The following is an 18830-nucleotide window of genomic DNA, read 5'->3' on the forward strand; positions in this document are numbered from 1 at the left end:
CACCAAAACCTTGCACCACGTAGAGGGCCTGCGCGGTCGATGTGGTTGGGCAATTTTCTCGCCACCCGCGATCACACGCCGGTTGCCGACGCCGGATTTTCTGCGACACGGGGCCCTTAACGCTATCGCGTTAAGAAAACAAACTACTCAGGCAAAGGGCTGAATCCTTTTCTATACTTTACTTACTTAGGAGCTGTAAAAGGTAATTAATACGGAAGTTTGTGCATATTGGTTAAATTAAAAGCTATGCACAGACAGGATGAAGAAACAGCGAGACACCTTGCAGCACTGTGGTAATTTTTAGCGCAGCGTAACATTTTCCATCACAGAGAATAGCAATGATTTTCCCGAAAGACATGCCCTCAACAGTGAAACCACTCTAGACGTTGGTCGCAGCAAACCATGCTGCATATCATCTTTCTAGAAGAGAAGTGAAATTCTACGCTGGAATGATTAGCGGCTACGCAGCCAGCTATGGAAGAAGACGACGGCGACGAACGTGGGAGCAGTGGCACGAGCGCATGCCGAGCACGTGCACGAGCGCAACCCGAGGGGCGCCAACGAGCCAGCTGCGGAAGAAGACGACGACCCTCGAGCCTATGCTGATGATGACAGTTTTCTGTAGACGGGCTATTTCGTCTAGCCATATACGATTTCGCCTATAGTAGGATACAACTTTAAAAACAGCAGTTGGCAAAAAAGGCAGGCGGACCGCGCGGAGTTGTGTTACTCCGCCAGCCAATATCAGAAGCAAGCAAAATCGTCTCATGCGACGTTTTCAAAATGGCGTCATACTTGACACGACTGTACTTGTCACACTTGTACTTTCCACTATAATTTTTGAGTGAAAACGCATAAAATTACGTGTTTAAATTTATTTTTTGTGGTTACCGCCTTATTTGGGTAACAGGGGACACTTTGAAATACAAAATATTTGCAGCCTCGTGGAGGAACAGTGGCTGGCGGTTATGAGGGCGTGGGCGGGGCTTCACTGCAGACCTAACTTGTATCCGACTATAGACATATAAAGCTTCGCTTTAATAAGGCACATTGCACTAGTGAAGACCAGTACAGAACAGTTAAAGAAAACTGGCAAAAGTTAAAGGTGAAGTCCAACTGAAATATTATTATTATTATATAATAAATTTGATTTGATTTGAAAACAAATACACAAGAAATGGAAAGCGAGGAGCAAGGCTGGCAACCACCACCGGTAGGGGCACAACGCCTGCCTACTCTTCAGAAAGGAGGAGACAGAAACATACAAGTGGAAGATAGGATGAAGGAGAGGAAAGAGGAAAAAGAAAGAGCCAGATAACAAATCTCAAAGACTAAAGTAGAACACACTTTACAGTTCACACACAGTAGGGCCGATCACAGCAGGTCACCGCAGGTTACGCTACTGAAAAAACGTTAAACAGAAGAACCAGTATATAAGTTAAAAACGTGAACTTAAGTTAAGTCCAGAAAAGTAAGGAGAGCGCGATGAGCTTGATCGCGTCGAGATATGCAAGAAATTGCCGCGTACACAGGGGAAAAGAAAGTCAGTGGTTCAGGATTTTAAGCCACATAATCTTTTGTACAGAGCGAAGGAATGCCAATTGGCTGGCATGTTTGGGTGAAACCGACACCTACTTTGAATGGCACACAACCAGCATGCGAGAATATAAAACTCCATCGCTATGCCAAATACATGGTCTAAGCTGGCGCGCATGCTGCGAAACATTTTATTGCGATAGAAATTATATGGACACTTCAACGGGATTTCTGCCGTTGGCGTCGCCGTCGTCGTCGCCGTCGCCGTGAGGTTCCGTATTAACCCTTTTCGCGGTGATCCCGTGGGCGCTGCCATGTTTGATCACGTGGTGACGCGTCCATTGTTTGCCTCAACTGCCTCCGTTGCCTCCTCGTTTACAATGGCAATGTGTGACGCCGGCGCGTCTTAGAAAACCTCTGTTTTTCGGAAGTATCGTAGACGGTGACTAGGTGGACAACACGAAGCTTTGATCACAGCTTCAGAGAACATGCAAAAACGCTTTCGAAGCTTATTAAGCTATGTCCAAATGGCGCAAGCAGCGTAAATGGTGCTTGTTCTTAAAGCGGGGCTAAATGTGTATTCCAAGCTATCCAAGCTTTGCGATTATTAATTCAGTCAGGATTAGTGTGTTTTGCTCTTTGTTCTTTATTCGGCAAATATTTTGATGCAGTGGCTTGTCACTTTCTGACTCAGTGAAGTTCCTCGGTACGGCGACTATCTGATTATTTTCTGCCTAATCGCTTGCGGGTGCGCTCAGTTCCGATAGATTTGTTGTTGCTGCGCACAATATTTCAAACGTAGCTGTTTTGTACATTGTAATACCTTGTAGCAAATATATATTACAGCTAGTAACTTGCTTACTCCTGTGGACCGTCACGAAACATTCAGCTTCGACCATTCGTGCGCCATAGGTGTAGTCCGTCATTTATTGTGCATATACAGTGCGCATATATTCAAGTGTGCGCCCATTCACTTATTCTTGATACGTCGGCGATAGAGTGGCCGTAAGTTTTCCTGCCATTTGGGACAGATGTGTATAGATAACGTGCGCGAAACTTACTATGACAGGAAGCGGCTCTACGCCCTTTGTCATTGTTTAACGAGTGGTACTCACTCTTTCCGACGTTCTGGGGATGAAGCTCTTTCTTTGAAGGTTAGCGATACAAGGCTGGCGGATGAGCAAATTTCTGTATCCTCGAGGAAAGCCGTACATCACGAAGTGCTGGTAACACGTTCGGACAGTTGCAGCAGCGGTCTGCGAACTTGGTCACACAGATTAATTCTATTCCTTAACATGCCAGTCACTATTTTTGCAGCCAACTACTGCACATGTCTTCAGTCCACATGATTCAATCTAGAATGATTGGAGCACAGTGTGTTAGCGAAAACTCAGTTGCATTTCCGACAGCTGATCGCACAGAAGCAAGGTAAAAGCGGTAATGGTTTCGTATTCGTGCGCGGTCGCTGAGGAGAGGCATGGCGCCCCGACGTGAGCGCCATCTCGTTTCTCTAAAACAAACTGCTCCGCGAAAAGGGTCAACAGATAAAATCTTCGCCGCGCGCCGTATGCCCGAGCGGAAGCGTGCGGGGACGCACGCTATCACGGAGAGCGAACGCACTCAATCTGCCACGCGCAAGCAAGGAAGCGGGAAGCCAGCGCCGGAGGGAGCGGGGGAGGGGGGGGGCGCTCTTCTACTCTGCCAACAACCGCGCTCGTCGCTCGCCCGCACTGTCTCTTATCTCCACACGGCTCGACCTTTATGCGCTGTGCATTCGCCGCTCAGTTTCCGTTGAAGCGATAGACCACACGTACCTTCGCCCGCTGCGGCGTATGCTCTTGCTGCCAGCGTTTTGACAGTCGTTGTCTGCAGTCATTCAGTGTGATCTATTCATGTTTGTTTGTGCGCGCTCACACCACGCTTGTTCATTCAGTTACTAATAGTCGGGCCACATTTCACAACGCATGCTACACATGCAATGCTGCCCGGATCGGCAGTGCAGCGCTACAGGTGTGTCCCTTCGCACGCGCTGCCCACGGGAAGCGCTTCTCATCAACACCACTGTTTCACACGCGCCTTCTCGCGGTCATCGAGTCACTCTTCATGTCGGTCTACTTACACCGCAGCACACCTGCTTACCTAATCAGCTCATGTTTACTACAATTCATATTGCTACCAAAGCCGCTCACCTTACTTCGTATGACACTGCTGTGTTGCTATCGCATTCATTGCTTCGCCCCTAGGGCGAAACTGTGACATTTTTTTTTAGCGGACTGGGGCACTACGATCAACGACTGGGTTGCTAAAGTGTGCCTTGAATTGCGAGGGCATTGCAAGCCTGCGGCTTCGCGCGGCGTGGTGGCGCGTGCGGTGGGCTCGGGAAGAGAGGGAAAGCGCTCGGTTCGGCATCACTCTGGACTCGGAAAGACAGTCGCCAGTCGCTCTACCCCAGCGGCACAGACCAGACACTGGGCCGCCATTCCAGTAAGATTTCAAAATTCTCGTGCCACTCCTGTCGAATTCTCGAGAACGATTAATCGAACAGGCCTAATCGATTAAGTCGATTAAATGAAAGGTGGACATCCATGAAGATTAATCGTTTTGCGGGATAGTTTTAATCGAGTAATCGTTCATCGATATTACCAACCCTAGCACGCAAATGGAAAATTGCACTTGTAAATTCCCACGATTAACACTCAGGAAAGCACGCCGGCCTCACAAAACACGTATGACAACATGGACGCGACGTTGCTGCGTGTTCTAAATGCCAAAGAACACCGGACGCTCTTCGCTAAATGTGCTAATCACAATTTCTTAAGCAGCCCGAGACCGCGGCCAGAACGCCGGTATCGGCTACTGCAATAGATAGTAGCATAATCTCGCCTACGGTATAGATTTTATCAAGCGGAATTAAAGACGCCATACAGCTCAAAGGCAACACAAACACTACATCTAACGTTCGCTTATCGGAGAAAAAAACGTCTCAGTGCGTAAATAATATTACAAACAACACATAATTGGCACTAACAGCCACCTCCGATTTATAAACTCACTGATTAAACTGCGACGAGATATCAGCATGCGAACAGTACCCTGATAATAGGAATCAACATGTGATACAATCATGACTGCTCTCGAAGGATTTATTGATACGAAAAGCAACCAGCAATGTCACCTGTGACATAGACATAGCACCATCTATCTATTCATACAAACAATGCATTAGAAAAGAAAGCTGTTTTCAATCACCAATATTAGCCTTCGCGTCAAGACCTAAAAACCGACAGAGGCGAACTACACATTTCCAGCGAGAAAAAAATGGCTTCTAGGGATCTGTGAAGTTCATTCAGAGACAAAATAAGCACAAACACGCGGAAAGGGTTACTCTACTTAGTCATTCGAATTCCACATTGACGTAGAGAGCGCCTTTTACGACGAAGCCATCCAGTTCAAGGTCCTTCCAGTTCTTCTGTTCTGTCATGATTCCCAGATTCGGAACATCAGGGCGTGGTTTCTTCACAACGTCATAAGTGTCCATGCGTGACGTTATCTTGACGTCTTTCGTCTCATCTCTGGGATGCGCGATTGTCAACGTCACCTTCTTCGAGAAGGGCTACTGAAGCCAGTCGTTCCATTCGCCGTCGCGGAGGAACACAATGAACCCCACATTCACCTCTTCACCCTCCGATAACAAAAACTTGCATTGTAACTTAAAAGCATAACCACCAAGCGTGTATACATCGCTTAATAGGTTGTGTTCCTTTTTGTTGTCTTTGAGCGAGTAGCGCGCAGCGTACACATTAGGGAATTTCAATGTAGCGGCGAACACGCCGGGCTTTGAGGCCGCACGGAAAGGTCCTGGTACCTGCGACTTCTGCCTCGATGATTGCACAGAAATGTCTTCTCGCTCGATGCCACTCGCCGTTTCCAGGAACCCAGATAATGCACGATCGAGGCTGGCGAGTCTCTCAACTAATACTTTCGCGCCGTTTACAAGATCGTCGACTCCGCAACTCTCGCCCAACGCCCGCTGCCGCAGGCTTCCCAGATCTTCCTTAATGCTTCGTACATCTTGGACGGCCCTTCGCGTTCGCGCGTCACACGCGGCCTGGAGCAAAGCGTTTCCGTCACAGCACTGCCTGTAGTGATCCACGGCCACGTCACACGCGACGCTTCGGTGGCACTTGGCGCACTTAACGTCGAAGCTTCGGCAATGGCGCATGTGGTCTCGCAGCTCGGACAGTTTGCCGGCGAACTTGGCGCACTTCCTACCACCTACGATGCACTCAACGCGCAGCTTCTCAAACTCGGACATCTCGAAGCGGAGCCGCACAAGTCCGACTTTCGTGAATGTTCTTTCGTCGAAGGGGCACTTCATTCTTTCGACCACTTCGCCTTGGCATTCTTCGCACAAAACATGACCGCAGGGTAACAGTAGCGCGCTAGAAGGCAATCGGCTGCAGATGCTGCAGACACGACTGGATGGCATGGGCTCCGTGAAAGCGACGCGTCGCTGGTCCAGAAAGTCGTTGAAACCCGTCAGTGTGTACTCCCAAAACGCCATTGTCGAGTCCTGTCCTATATGATGGGGCCGCCCAAACGAAGACAGGGCTATCCTCCGAGCAATAGGGAGCACAAAAGGTGAGATCGAGACGCGAGCACTGCGACCACTGGCGCTAAGTAGAGCTATTTGAAGTCTATCGAGCGGCGTCAGAACGTTGCTGCAAAGACGTGACCGTTTTTTTCTTTATGCCTGGTCTTTTTGTACGCTAGGGGTGCGCATTTTTATCATTTTAGGTTTCGAAGGGCGACTTGCCTGCACGCGCCCCTTGATACGCCCAGTGTGTTCTTGAACCTGAGCTGGGCCGCGATATTGTAGCGATGCCTTATGACTTATTCTATACTAGTCTTATCATCCACCCGTTGATAACGCGAACGGACCGTCGTTCTGACCACTGACAAAGCGCGATTAGCGGGAAAAGGCATTATTACCGGAAAGGCATCGCTACAAAATACCGGCTCTGTTCTCATCCGATCTTTAACGCGGAACTTCTAGCACCTTTGCGCAAACCTGCCTCGTCATATATACCTGTATAAACGGATTATTGGGAACCTTATGCATCATGTAAAAACTATAAGCAGCGGTCAGGCGAGAGCCGCTTCAGTTTTGATCCGATGGTCGTCGAGTGTGCTCGCCACTATTGTCACAATGTCATCGTTCCTCACTTCTTGGGTCCGAGTTCACTTAGCAAGCTGTTTGTAGTTTAGCCATGCATGCCAGCGTCATTGCCGTCACTACGTCATGTGACTTTGGTGGACCGATCTTTTCTTTGGCCCTGTGGGTTTTCGGCAGTCGCGCAGTGCGCTAATCGGGACGTGGAGATCTACCGTAATTTTAAGTAATTAAAGCCGACTCAGGATTTACGTCTTTTTGCAATTGATTCAATGCAGCGGAGAACTTGGGGACTTGGTGCTACTTCTGTGCATATATAGCGTTTGGTTCCTGCTATATTTTCCAGGCATCAAATTATCTCGGGAAAACAGAATTGAACCGCTGGTACCTTTTTTTTACTTGTATTGTAATTTGTGCGGGTGTCGCAGCAAGTATATATTGTGGAATAGCTGAGCCAAAGCCTACAGTGGTGACTATGGTGAATTTGGCGAGAGCTAGCTTGTTGCGCTTGCGTGAAGAGCTAGACGTAGAGGTAGAGGAGGACAGGTCAGAAGCCGAAATTAGAGCAATTTTAGAAAGCAACAGTGACCAGGAATACTTTGAATATTTCGGCAACCTAATTCTAAAAGAAAAGAAACAGGAAGCAATTGAGCATGAGCCGGAATTTGAAACTACAGGAATGGATTAAGAAACAAAACGAAAAGATCGAAGCTCTAAAACAGGAGATTGAAAGAAGGCAAAATGATTTTGATGTGGAGGCAATGTAGCACGTTTTGCAGATGGGGCTGGTGCGGATTCCGACGCCCTTCGTGTTGTGTCCGATAGGTTGAAAGCGGCTGATAATGAAATTAAACGCCTGAGTACAAAGGTGACTTCGCTTGAATAAGTAAACGCATCTCTGCCTGCGACCACACCTTCCAAGGTTGCGGATGCTGTTTACGTGATGTGCCGAACTAGCTGTCGTCAATTACGAACAGATGCGATGATGCTGAGAATGGGATGTGTCGGTCCAACCTCCCCTTCTTCAGTCTAGAAGATTACCCTAATGAGGATCGATTGGGCCACTTCAAAAAACATTTTTTGAAGTTCTGTTCTGATAACCTCGACATTTCTGTGACAAGCCCGCATTAGAGCGTATTCACAGGCTGGCTGGTTCAACAAGGAAAAACGAAGCCCTATCATCGCGAAGTTTACTTTTTTTCAAGGATAAAGGGGAACAGATTTTGTCAAATGTACGCAAGCGCAAGGGGTCTTTTTACATACGCGAAGATTTTTCTTTGTCAACTCAACGAGCGCGTCAAAAGCTTCTGGAGTACGCAAAAGCGCAGAATAAACCATTCAGGCTATCCGTGGATAAGATTCGCATTGATGCTAAAACCGATGTTTTTGACATTTGAAGCAACGTAGTTGTACAGTCTACAAGATAGCTTGATGCTAACACGCGCACGCGTAAGCAGCGCGCGGTAAAATCGTCATCATTATCAGTGTCGTTTACTAACATTCGATGTCTACTGCCCAAGAGAGATGAGTTGTGTTCTTACTTAGATGTCAGTGGCCCTGGCATAATAATTCTCATGGAGACCTGGCTCTCTTCCAGCAGAAAAAACGTAGAACTTTTCCCAAATAAAGGTAACTATAACATATATCGCTGTGATCGCGTTGGAAGAGGAGGCGGCGTGTTAGTAGCAGTCAAGAAGACATTCTCATCCTTTCCAATTGACACTAACCCTAAAATAGAAATAACTTGGGCTGCTTGCGTTACATCATCTGCCAAGTTACTTCTAGGGTCATGTTATCGCCCATCAGATGCCGATTCTTCTTTCACTAGGGAACCACACGATAACATAGCGCGTGCTACTCAACTCTGTCCAATCGAGGTAATACATCTTCTTTGCCATTTCAATTATCCTCTCATTGATTGGTCCGCTATGTTTACCACGTGTCGCGCCTCAGCAGATTTTCTCGATTTAACACTTGACTACAACTTATCGCAACTTGTTGACCAATGCACTCGTGGTACTAACATTTTGGACTTGGTTTTAACGACTGCACCGGGCACTGCTGGACCGGTTTCTGACATCGAAGGCCTTAGTGACCCTAAACTCCTTAACTTCACTATTGACCTAGCGCTAACATTTTCAGGTGTAACGGCTAAAACTATCCGGGATTATAACCGAGTCAATTACGACGAAATAAACACCAAATTAGATGTCTTTTTAATGAACTTTTTCTACCATCGTTTGCTTCACGGTGCTTGAATAAGAACTGGATGCATTTAAAACGCGAGATATTAGAGTTAGTCGAGAAGTATCTGCCGTTAATGTCTATAGCAAGCCATAAAGCTAACCCCTGTTTACTAAACAACTTCGATCGCTACGAAATAAAAAGAAACGCTTGTATAATACCGCGAGAAGTAATAAAACTGTTTCTTATTGGGCTACATATAAGGAATGCCTCCACGCTTATTGCAAAGCACTAGGCGCACCCAAAAAGCAATATTACTCACAGGACTTGCACTCACTTATCAGCAACAACCATAAGAAATTCTGGAAAATAATTTGCCCTAATAATTCTACTAAACAAATGATGCAAAACAAACTACAATTTCTGATGAAGATTGTCCAGTTGCTTTCAATGCGTATTTTCCATCTGTTTTTAGACATGAAGATTGTTCCAATGTGCCGTTTGTTCCAGAGCACAAATTCGCCTTCATGGCAGCAATCACCGTCACTGCCGAACGAATCTCTAACATGATTACCAGGCCCAAAATTTCTACTTCATCTGGTATTGATAACTTAAACTCAAAAATGCTAAAGAATACTGCAGACATTTCTAGTCGCATTCGGTGTCTCATTTTTAACCAATTGTTATCATCTGGTGAACTACCCAAGGACTCGAAGATCGCTAAGGTCGTTCCTCTTTTGAAATCTGGTGACATGCACTCTCCTGGTAATTATCGTCTTATTTCGCTAACATGCATATGCTGTAAATTACTTGAGCGTGTCATAGCTTCTCATGTCTGCTCTCACCTAGAATCCAATAACTTTTTTCTTTTCTAATCTGCACGGTTTTGGGAAAGGCTACTCGTGTTACACGCATTTATTTGAATTCACGACTGACCTTCACTTTAACATGAACGCTAATGACCAAACTGACTGCCTCTTTCTTGATATCTCTAAAGCTTTCGATGCTGTACCTAATTGCTGTTTCATTTCCAAGTTGTCTGCCCTTTATTTTGGTTCAGTAACACTATCCTGGTTTTGTAAGTTCCTGTCTATGCGTCAGCAATTTACGGTAGCGAATAACTTTTTATCTAACCTTATCGTCGTCACGTCCGGTGTTCCTCAAGGCAGGATCCGTGGTCCCTTACTCTTTTTAATATGCATTAATGACTTACGTGGTGGCGTGGAGCAGAGGTAGAATACCCGACTTCAAATCTGAAGGTCGTAAGTTCGAATCCTACTCCAGTCCACCACATTTTCAGGCATGGAGTGGTGCCTGAAACCGGCAAGAAAAAAAATATATATATCGCCGAGAGCTAGTGGGGCTATACTAGTTCAGCTGCAACCAAACTAGGAAGGCCCACTAAGCTTCATCAAAAAGTCACTCCCTCGCCAGAACAGGAACTGGCCTCCCTGGTGCGGTATTCGGCCACTACCTCCCTCATGACTCCGACAACTAACCAATGGCCCTCAGTTCCCAGTGGCTGCGGAGCACCTGACCAAGGCGGCGGTCAGACCTGCTACGCGGCAGAGGGTGCTAAGAATCTCTGGGTCAAGACAGGCCGCCAATGAAAACTGAACCTGGCAACGTTCAACACACGCACCCTCTCGAGTGAGGCTAGCTTAGCAGGACTATTTGAAGAACTATCAAGCATTTCCTGGGATATTATTGGCCTTAGTGAGGTTAGAAGAACTGGTGAGGCTTACACAGTGCTGACTAACGGCCACGTCCTCTGCTACAGAGGTCTTCCAGATAAGAAAGAATCCGGGGTATAGGATTTCTAGTGCATAACAACATAGCGGGCAACATTCATGAATTCTACAGCATTAATGAGAGGGTAGCAGTCGTCGTAATAAAGCTGAATAGGAGGTATAAAATGAAGGTAGTACAAGCCTATGCCCTAACCTCTAGTCACGATGATGAAGAAATAGAACAGTTTTATGAAGATGTTGAACTAGCAATGAGAAAGGTGCAAACTCGGTATACTGTAGTCATGGGCGACTTCAATGCAAAAGTGGCAAAAAAGGAGGTTGGTGAGCAAGCAATTGGCAACTACGGCATCGATTCTAGGAATGCAAGAGGAGAGATGTTAGTAGAATTCGCGGAAAGGAATAGGCTCCGAATAATGAATACCTTCTTCAGGAAGCGCAGCAACAGGAAGTGGACCTGGAAAAGCCCTAATGGAGAAACAAGGAATGAAATAGATTTCATACTCTCTGCCGATCCAAGCATAGTGCAGGATGTAGAAGTGTTAGGTAAGGTTAAGTGCAGTGACCATAGCTTAGTGAGGTCTAGGATTTCTCTCAATTTGGAGAGAGATAGTGAAATTAGTCAAGAGGAAACAGGCCAACCTAGAGGCAGTAAGGGTAAAAGCAGACCAATTCAGGCTGGTGCTTGCAAACAAATATGCAGCTTTAGAAAAGGAAGATAAAGACAACACAGAGGTAATGAATGAAACCGTAACTAGGTTGATCTCAGAAGCGGCAACTGAAGTGGGCGGTAGGGCACCAAAGCAACCAGTAGGTAAGCTCTCCCAAGAAACAAAGGACCTAATAAAGAAACGACAGAAGATGAAAATGTCCAACTCAAGAGATCAGATAGAATTCGCTGAACTGTCAAAACTAATCAAGAAAAAAGTAAGGGATATTCGAAATTATAACGTGGGAAAGAATGAGGAAGCCGTAAAATATGGACGCAGCATTAAATCAGTAAGAAGAAAGCTTGGCATAGGACAAGGCAAGATGTATGCACTGAAAGATAAGCATGGTAATATCATCAGCAATTTCGATGACATAGTAAAAGCAGCGGAAGAATTCTATACTGACCTGTACAGTGCCCAAAACAGCCAAGCTACTTTCATTCAAAATAGTGATAAACCGGATACACAGGCTCCTTCTATAACAAGCGGTGAAGTTAGAAGGGCCTTGAAAGACATGACCAGGGGGAAAGCTCCTGGAGAAGATGGAATAACAGTAGATTTAATCAAAGATGGTGGAGATATCATGCTTGAAAAGCTTGCGGCCCTTTATACGCAATGCCTCACAACTTCATGTGTACCAGAGAGCTGGAAGAATGCCAACATTATACTAATCCATAAGAAGGGAGACGTTAAAGAACTGAAGAATTATAGACCCATTAGCTTGCTTTCAGTATTGTATAAAATATTCACCAAGATAATTTCCAATAGAATCAGGCCAACACTTGACTTTAGCCAACCAAGAGAACAGGCTGGCTTCAGGAAGGGATATTCTACGATGGATCATATCCATGTCATAAATCAGGTAATCGAGAAATCTGCGGAGTACAATCAACCTCTCTACATGGCTTTCATAGATTATGAAAAGGCATTTGATTCAGTAGAGATACCAGCAGTCATAGAGGCATTGCAGAATCAAGGAGTACAGGAGGCATACGTGAATATCTTAGCAAACATCTACAAGGATTCCACAGCTACGTTGGTTCTCCACAAGAAAAGTAGAAAGTTACCTATCAAGAAAGGGGTCAGGCAAGGAGACACAATCTCTCCGATGCTATTCACTGCATGCTTAGAAGAAGTATTCAAGCTCTTAGACTGGGAAGGCTCAGGAGTGAGGATCAACGGCGAATATCTCAGCAACCTTCGGTTTGCAGATGACATTGTCCTATTCAGCAACAATGGAGACGAATTACAACAAATGATTGAGGCCCTTAATCGAGAAAGTGTAAGAATTGGGTTGAAGATGAATCTGCAGAAGACAAAGATAATGTTCAATAGCCTGCCAAGGGAACAAGAATTCAGGATCGCCAGTCAGCCTCTAGAGTCTGTAAAGGAGTACGTTTATCTAGGTCAATTACTCACAGGGGACCCTGATCACGAGAAAGAAATTTACAGAAGAATAAAATTGGGTTGGAGTCCATACGGCAGGCATCACCAAATCCTGACTGGGAGCTTACCACCGTCGTTGAAAAGAAAAGTGTACAATCATTGCATTCTACCGCTGCTAACATATGGGGCAGAAACTTGGAGGTTAACAAAGGAGCTCGAGAACAAGTTAAGGACCGCACAAAGAGCGATGGAACGAAAAATCTTAGGACTAACGTTAAGAGACAGGAAGAGAGCGGTGTGGATCAGAGAACAAACGGGGATAGCGGATATTCTAGTTGACATTAAGCGGAAGAAATGGAGCTGGGCAGGTCATGTAATGCGTAGGATGGATAACCGGTGGACCATTAGGGTTACAGAATGGATACCAAGAGAAGGGAAGCGCAGTCGAGGTCGGCAGAAAACCAGATGAGATGATGAAGTTAGGAAATTTGCAGGCGCAAGTTGGAATACGCTAGCGCAAGACAGGGGTAATTGGAGATCGCAGGGAGAGGCCTTCGTCCTGCAGTGGACATAAAATATAGGCTGATGATGATGATGATGATGATGATGATGATGATGATGATGATGATGATGAATGACTTACCCTCAAGCATAGCCTTAATTACGTTGTTTGGTTATCGAAACATTTAATAGGGAGGTAAATGATGCAATTGTCACCATTATACTATTCAAAATGACCTCTACATATAGTTGTTGTAAAACGTCACAGATGTCCCTTAACGCCTCTAAATGCAAGTTTATTTCATATAGCCGTAAACGCGCTAACTCAGTACCATACCCATACCATAATTAGTAATACCCCATCTTACAAATATCTTGGCGTCCACCTTACACCTGACCTTTCCTGGGCTACGCATGTAGCAGCCGTGTCTTCTAAAGCTTCTAAGTCCCTCGGTTATCTGCGCAGAAACTTGCGTAATACACCTTGTAACGTACGTAAATTAGCATACCTAACCTATGTTCGTCCGCAACTAGAATTTGCTTCATCCATATGGTCACCATATCAGGATCACCTTATCAGCATGTTTGAAGCTGTTCAGAATAGAGCAGCTAGATTCATCTCGCGTAAGTACGACCGTCCATCTAGCATTACCCGGATAAAAAAAGACATTTCACTTCAGTCATAAGAAACTCGTCGCATAATCGATCTTCTGTGTCCGTTTCATAGGCACATTTATATCAATAAATGTCACCGTCTGCCAGTTCATTCACCTGGGCGGACGTCACAACGGCTTCACAACACGCTCAGTTTCATGCGCGTGCATGGTCAAACGGTGGAATTTAACTCATCACTGCCCCTAGCGCTATTTATTGCACATTGGAACAATCTTCCAGACCACATCGCCTCCATGTCAAACCGCGAAACATTTCATGATAACCTGAATACGCACTTTGATAACACAGTATAATGATGTTCCACTGTACTTTTTGTAACCTTTGTTTCGTTACCCTTTTTTGATGCTACCTTTTTTTTTTGAAATTGTTATCCACCGTACTCAATGCCCTTCATTGGGCCTGTAAGGTATTATGAATAAATAAATCAATAAATGCTTGCTGTTGAACAGTTCATACTGAATATTTAATGGTTCCTTAAGCGAGCAGACGTGCGCTCATCGCACAATGCTGCCAAAACAGCTAAATTACTCAGTTATATATATCTTAGTAATATCAGCCATCGGGCTAGTTGCTAGTCGGAAGTTAGTGCAGGTGTATACCGTTTCCCGTCAGTCTCTTTCATTGTTGCCAGGGTACGAAGTTAGATCAGAGATACAGGCACGACGACAGCAAGAATAACGCTTTCTTCATATTTTTATTAATGACACTTGAAGCACAGCGCACACATCAGGCCTGTCGCAGAGTTGCGCAAACGCAAACCACAACAATAACCTCTACCTGGTGACATATATTTACCCGTTATTGCATGAATTCGACGTTTAGATATAGGTTCCCGCCGATTGTGTAATTGCCTTCGTTTATCTCCGTCTTTCGTACCCTCTCGAACGGCATGCCGACATTATATCCGCCTGGCTGTGGTTTCAGATAATAGCGAGACTCCTGGCTCTGTAGAGCTGTCGAAAGCCTGATGTCCTTCCTTTCGTCTCTGAGATGCGCTATGATCAATCTGATACGCCTTGCGAAAGGCCAATCCACGTAGTCGTCCCAAGGACCGCTGCAGAAAGTCTGCTCGAATTCACAAGTACGATCATAAAGATCGTCGAAGTTTAGGCTACACGACACATAAAAGGTGTAGCCTTGCAGCGTACATGGTTCGCCTTTTATGACCGAACCACCCTCGAATTGCAGTTGACCAAGCTTGTACAATGTTATTGCGCTACCACGACCACTGGCAGTGCGGTGCGGGCCGTGTGGAAAAACCGCGTTGCTTGCGGGTGAGGGGCACTTCAAGTCGGCGATTTCCTTCGCCACAGAAATCAGCTGAACCTCCAAGCGCGCGGCGCGCTCTGCTAGAAAGTTGACGTCGTTGACGATAGCGTCTTTTACGCTTTCTTCTTCGGACACGAATTCACACAGTTCCTCGAGGTCTTCCTTCATTCGCGCGATGTCTTTGACGGCGAGGCAAGCGTTCATCCCACTCCCGTCCCAGGTCACGGAAGTAGCCGAGTCGCAACACGTCTTCCTGTGGCTCGCTGCCTCGTTTCGCAACACCCGTCCACCGCACTTGGAGCACTCGACTGCGTCGCATTCGCACGCGAGTAAGTGATCCTCGAGCTCACTCAGTTCGCCGGTGAAGGTGCAGTTGGCGGCGGTGTTGAGGCAACGGACGAGAAGCTGCTCCAATTCAGACTGCTCGAACTTGAAAGGCACGACGCTGGACGCCGCGACGGTGCGGCCGTCCAGTGGGCAGGAACCCGCCGCTTCAACCTGGCGGCCACACGGGTCGTCGCACACGACGTGGCAGCAGGGAAGAAGCTTAGTGCTGGACGGAACAAGGCCGCAGATGCTGCACACTCGAATGGCGGGCAGTGGCTCGGCGAAGGCGATGCGTCGCCGCTCGAGGAACCCTCCGAAACCAGTCAACGTGTAAGTCGCGTCAGTCATTTTCGAAATACGTGTGAGCTGACGATACGTTCGCTTAGAATCGAGCGGCAAGCAGTCTGCTATCGTCGTCAGATGTCTTATTGAGCGGGCCAGGCACCGATAAGCAACGAGAACACCGCAGGAACGTAAGGGGCGCCGGTAGGAAGGCTCCAAGGTAATAATGATAATACCGATAACACAGCCTATTGCGACGTCAGATGCGAAAGGACACAGGCGTGCGGCGCTAAAGTCCCTATATCGTAAATCTACCGCCATAGAGTAACATACAAGGATACGAGAGGACACTTCCATAGGTCCCTGCGGCCGATTTTGGTTCGCAGCGCATCTAGCGGGTGAGTGAGTGAAATAACTTTATTGAGGTCCAGAGAAGACGCAGGGGACACCCCGCGCCAACCGATCTAGCGGGTGTTTGGAATCTGCACAGACTCAGAGATTGCGACCGCAGGAAAACTAATCTCGAAGGCTATCTTCTGGTGATTGGGAAAATTACACGGCCTCCAAGATTGATTTCGTGCGAGTGCTCGTCCCGGAGGCTATATTTCGACTTTTTTAACGCGTTGCTTGCATGCACCGGGTAGCTTCGTGTAAGCTAAAGAGAAACTGAGACATCCACCCAAATGTAGCAATTCGCTACTATGGAAACCCGACCGGGTTCCTCGAAAGAAAGCCTCGCAGTTGAAGAAAAATTCGTCCTGGTCCGGGACTCGAAGCCGGGACCACCGCCTTTCCGGGGCAGCCGCTCTACCATCTGAGCTAACCAGGCAGCTAGCAGATGGCAGGGCGAAGTCGAATTTGTCGACAACTCGAAGCAAAGGCAAGTGTATGGCGTAATAGTTCAGCGGAAATCCGCTAGGTGGAGATAAGTAATTAAAGAGAAACTGAGACATCCACCCAAATGTAGCAATTCGCTACTATGGAAACCCGACCGGGTTCCTCGAAAGAAAGCCTCGCAGTTGAAGAAAAATTCGTCCTGGTCCGGGACTCGAACCCGGGACCACCGCCTTTCCGGGGCAGCCGCTCTACCATCTGAGCTAACCAGGCAGCTAGCAGATGGCAGGGCGAAGTCGAATTTGTCGACAACTCGAAGCAAAGGCAAGTGTATGGCGTAATAGTTCAGCGGAAATCCGCTAGGTGGAGATAAGTAATTAAAGAGAAACTGAGACATCCACCCAAATGTAGCAATTCGCTACTATGGAAACCCGACCGGGTTCCTCGAAAGAAAGCCTCGCAGTTGAAGAAAAATTCGTCCTGGTCCGGGACTCGAACCCGGGACCACCGCCTTTCCGGGGCAGCCGCTCTACCATCTGAGCTAACCAGGCAGCTAGCAGATGGCAGGTCGAAGTCGAATTTGTCGACAACTCGAAGCAAAGGCAAGTGTATGGCGTAATAGTTCAGCGGAAATCCGCTAGGTGGAGATAAGTAATTAAAGAGAAACTGAGACATCCACCCAAATGTAGCAATTCGCTACTATGGAAACCCGACCGGGTTCCTCGAAAGAAAGCCTCGCAGTTGAAGAAAAATTCGTCCTGGTCCGGGACTCGAACCCGGGACCACCGCCTTTCCGGGGCAGCCGCTCTACCATCTAAGCTGTACCGTGTAAGCTGTACCGCCAGAGCAGCAAGCACACGATGCCACTGTGTGTTTATGCAGACATTTTAAATAAACATGACAAGTGTTGGAAGAGACGAAACATTTTATTTTCAAGTCATATTCTCAGTAAGCACATGCACACTTTTTTTCGCAACGTTCGATGAACGCAAGCACAGAAAGATGGTTGCACTGCAAAGTGCAAGACATGCGAATTCAGGTGCCGTATGTTGACAATAAATTTCACAAAAGGAATAAACAGGTGATATTATGAAAAACACCACAGAACAGCACAACTGCAGAAAACAGCATTAGCATTAAAGAGGAAAACACCGCTCTTCCTTTGAAGCCTAACCTTTCTTATTAAGTGGTAGTTTCGGGCTGCATAGCAAACAAGGAATGAAGGCTGCTCACTGCAGTTGTCAGCCAACCATGCTCTCTCCCTGTCCTGCTGTTGTTACTGCACCACGCAACACAGCACTAATTCCCGTAGTACTTGATTATCGTCGGCATGACCTGAAAAAAAAATTACACCATCTTCCCGAGGGGAACCATGGGCTGACGCGGAGCATAGCGGTCGTTATAACGGCGTTAATTACGTTGTTATTACGGTGTTATTAACGTTCTTAACTTGGTGTTATTACGTTTTTATTGCGTGTTAACTTGCGTTGGTCACCATCACATCGCAAGAACGCCGTTATAACCTGCCTATGTGCCACACAGTTCATTGACATCCATTCAGCGCATCGGACGGCGCAGCGTGACTAAACCGAAGCAGCAACTGAGGCAGCGGCGCATGCACCGGGTTTATATAAGCAGCTGGCGCGGAGAGGAGGAGGAGAGAGAGAGGCGCGCATGCGCGCGCTATCGCACAGGTGGCGGATGAAGACACGGAGGGAGAAGCGCGTTGTCGAACAGATGGCGTGGAGAGGGGCAGAGGAGGAGAGAGGCGTTATCGCACAGCTGGCGTGGAGAGATTGAGGACACGTGCGGACGGAAGCCGACGCCAACGAAGTCGCGGGACAGGCCGCCGCTATAAGATGCTCCGCATCGAAAAGTATTGGTTATGTCTTCTCTCCCACCTTCACACAAATTTTCACCTACGCACTTCAGATCGCCCTTTCGCGAAAAGCGTCACGTGCAATTGTCGCATCTGAAAAAAAAGCAAACTTCGGTGCCATGCATGCGCTACTGAGGCAGGAGTGGTTATTCAGAATACGCCGTAGCCACAGCTTACAAACATTCTTCTTAATTCGCAAGTTCTCTCTAATTGCGCTCGTAACAAAGGCTTCAAGCAATCTGCCCACGCCACGAATAACGATCCTAAGCATAACTGCATTCTTTCACACAATTGCACACACGTGCATTGAATTCAGACTACGTAAA

The 18830-nt window shown here is 46.8% G+C and overlaps 1 protein-coding gene and 2 non-coding genes across 3 annotated transcripts in view; 1 reads left to right on the top strand and 2 right to left on the bottom strand.

Annotated features, from left to right (window-relative positions):
* Positions 1–18830, top strand: part of LOC125940919 (RING finger protein 151-like) — a 77580-nt gene that overhangs the window by 56506 nt on the left and 2244 nt on the right. The window lies entirely within an intron of this gene.
* Positions 16824–16898, bottom strand: Trnas-gga (transfer RNA serine (anticodon GGA)). The gene has a single exon. It is a non-coding gene; the product is annotated as a tRNA-Ser (tRNA).
* On the bottom strand, positions 17102–17176 carry Trnas-gga (transfer RNA serine (anticodon GGA)). Its single transcript has one exon. It is a non-coding gene; the product is annotated as a tRNA-Ser (tRNA).

This window comes from Dermacentor silvarum, chromosome 10 (genome assembly GCF_013339745.2).
Source record: "Dermacentor silvarum isolate Dsil-2018 chromosome 10, BIME_Dsil_1.4, whole genome shotgun sequence".
Classification (NCBI taxonomy): Eukaryota; Metazoa; Arthropoda; class Arachnida; order Ixodida; family Ixodidae; genus Dermacentor; species Dermacentor silvarum.